The sequence below is a fragment of the Zootermopsis nevadensis genome, unplaced genomic scaffold, assembly GCF_977971745.1.
Source record: "Zootermopsis nevadensis isolate Lab colony 2312 unplaced genomic scaffold, Znev_1.0 Znev_ptg000255l, whole genome shotgun sequence".
Classification (NCBI taxonomy): domain Eukaryota; kingdom Metazoa; phylum Arthropoda; class Insecta; order Blattodea; family Termopsidae; genus Zootermopsis; species Zootermopsis nevadensis.
In genome coordinates, this window is record NW_028259382.1 from 155,001 (window position 1) to 157,500 (window position 2,500).

General features: G+C 60.6%; 2 non-coding genes and 1 pseudogene across 2 annotated transcripts in view; all 3 read left to right on the forward strand.

Annotated features, from left to right (window-relative positions):
* The window catches only part of LOC147870422 (small subunit ribosomal RNA), a 1,918-nt gene extending 1,881 nt beyond the window's left edge, over nt 1-37 (forward strand). The window contains exon 1 of the ribosomal RNA XR_015533435.1: nt 1-37. This exon is cut by the window's left edge and continues 1,881 nt beyond it. This is a non-coding gene — a ribosomal RNA (small subunit ribosomal RNA).
* Nucleotides 38-861: 824 nt separating this feature from the next.
* On the forward strand, nt 862-1,017 carry LOC147870423 (5.8S ribosomal RNA). Its single transcript, XR_015533438.1, has one exon. It is a non-coding gene; the product is annotated as a 5.8S ribosomal RNA (ribosomal RNA).
* A 514-nt stretch (nt 1,018-1,531) lies between these two features.
* LOC147870424 (large subunit ribosomal RNA) overlaps nt 1,532-2,500 on the forward strand; it is a 4,225-nt pseudogene continuing 3,256 nt past the window's right edge.

Genomic DNA, 2,500 nt, shown 5'->3' on the forward strand with positions numbered 1-2,500 from the left:
CAAGGTTTCCGTAGGTGAACCTGCGGAAGGATCATTAACGGCACCGAGAGTGACCGAACAGAGAAGGAAGGCATTAAGAAACCGAGGACGGTTGCTGGCTCTGGGGGAGTGCGTAATCTCGCTTGCGAGTGGACCGCCTTCTCGTGGAAGTACCCGTGTCTGGTCATTCATGATAATACAACCTCTACTGATGACTGAAAAATAGATGACGTCAACCTGAGGGGGGACCGGTCGGCGAAAGTCGCACCGACTCCCCCCGCATGAGGGGGAAGACGCATCATAATATGTGACCACTACTGATGACTGAAAAATAGATGACGTCAACCTGAGGGGGGACCGGTCGGCGAAAGTCGCACCGTCTCCCCCCGAATGAGGGGAAGACGCATCAAAAATTAATAAAAGGAAGGCATTAAGAATGAACCAGATGAACGGGGCTCTGCGGAAGGCGTAATCTCGCCTGTGATTGGACCGGCTCTTCCTGGCAGCGGCCGGATCTCGGAGATAACGTCGTCGGCCTGAGGTGTCCAGGTCGGCGAAGTAATCCCCCGGAGGGGGACGGCAAGACCGTCCCGCCTCGAGGTGGGAAGTAGGAGCGAAAGATGGTGAGTGGGTGCCGGCGGCACGCGGGCTCCGAGGATCCTCAGGGATCCAAGGACAACCCGCGCGACCGCGAGCACTGGGCTTAAAGCCACTTTATCTGCCCACGCAAGGCCGTTTCGGCGGCGCTTGAACGAGAGGGGAGCGCGGTCTGACCGTGCCGCTGTTCTGGGGGCAGCTCCCCCTCGAAAAATAACAACTACCTGTCCTACGGGACTAGCAGTAGCATCCTACCCGAAGCTCTGCTCGAATCTAGAGAAAAACAACCCTGAGCGGTGGATCACTCGGCTCGTGGGTCGATGAAGAACGCAGCTAATTGCGCGTCGACATGTGAACTGCAGGACACATGAACATCGACGTTTCGAACGCACATTGCGGTCCTTGGATTTCCAATCCCGGACCACGCCTGGCTGAGGGTCGGCTACATGAAACCCGTGGGCCCGCGCGGTCTTTAAGATAATAAGGGAAGGAAAGAAAGAAAGAAAGAGAAAGAAAGAAATAAAGGCACGCGAGCGGCCCTACGCTGGGGGGTCTGACGAGCCTGCACCTCGCACCGCCGGCGTCGCTCCGAGCAATCGGTGGCGGCGTCGGCGACTGCGAGGAGGTTAAGGGGAGTCAGTCGCCCTTGAAGGCTTCACAGGGTTCGGTGGAGCGAGCGGATAGACTTAGCTCGCCCTCCTCTCCTCGGCGACGGGGCCCATCCTTCCCCGATCGCGTCTGAGAAGAACTGACGCCCGGCTTGATGTGATGGGAGACAGGCAAACTCCCGAGACAGAGAGAGACACACACTTGCCGGGCGGGAGCGAAAGATATGACCACAATAAATAATGACCACAAAAAAACAAAAAACAAAAACAAAAAGAAATCAGTTCAATGAGAGAGGCTAAGCTTCCGACCGCTCACATCGGCCCGTCGGTACAAAAAACCATCTTTCCGACCTCAGATCAGGCGAGACTACCCGCTGAATTTAAGCATATTACTAGGCGGAGGAAAAGAAACTAACAAGGATTCCCCCAGTAGCTGCGAGCGAACAGGGAAGAGCCCAGCACGGAATCCCGCGCGGAGACGTGCAGGGAGATGTCGTGTGTGGGAGGTCCCACTCTCCCGGGGCGCGGTCCAGCGAGTCCAAGTCTCCCTTGAATGGGGCCATCGCCCGCAGAGGGTGCCAGGCCCGTAGGACCGCGGCCGCTCCCGGGTGGGGACTCTCCTCAGAGTCGTGTTCCTTGAGAGTGGAGCACTAAGAGGGTGGTAAACTCCATCTAAGGCTAAATATGACCACGAGACCGATAGCGAACAAGTACCGTGAGGGAAAGTTGAAAAGAACTTTGAAGAGAGAGTTCAATAGTACGTGAAACCGTTCAGGGGTAAACGGGAGAGACCCGGAAGACCGATTGGGGAGATTCAGCCCCGTCCGCGCAGTGCCGGCCCCCGGGCGGGTGCTCCCGGATGTTCCCGGCCGCCGGTCGCGCCGCGAGGCGCGCGCCGGTGCGAGTCGGGCCCACCGGCCGCTCGGGGTCTAAAGCCGCGGCCGCGGCGGGGTGCATTTCCTGCCCCTAGTAGGACGTCGGGACCCGTTGGAGGAGCAGGTCCCTCGCGGACCATTGCGGCCTAAGGCCCGGGACAGAGACCGGGGTGGCTTCCGCCGAGGCGCGGGACAAGGGCCGCCCCGGACCCCGGTACATAGCCTGGCCGCCCTCCGACGGTCTGTTTTTTCGTGGTAGCTGGCCCGCTGCCCCCGCCCTCCGCCCGCGAGGGAGGTAAGGGCGGGACGCGAGCGTCCGGTCCGCCGGGGCAAGCTCTCCGGCCGAGGCCGCGGTGCCGTGGCTCTCGCCACGTCCCCGGCCCCCGGCAGGCTGCTGGCCCCCGGAGCCCTCGGACAGCTTTTGGCCGCTCCCGTCTCCGG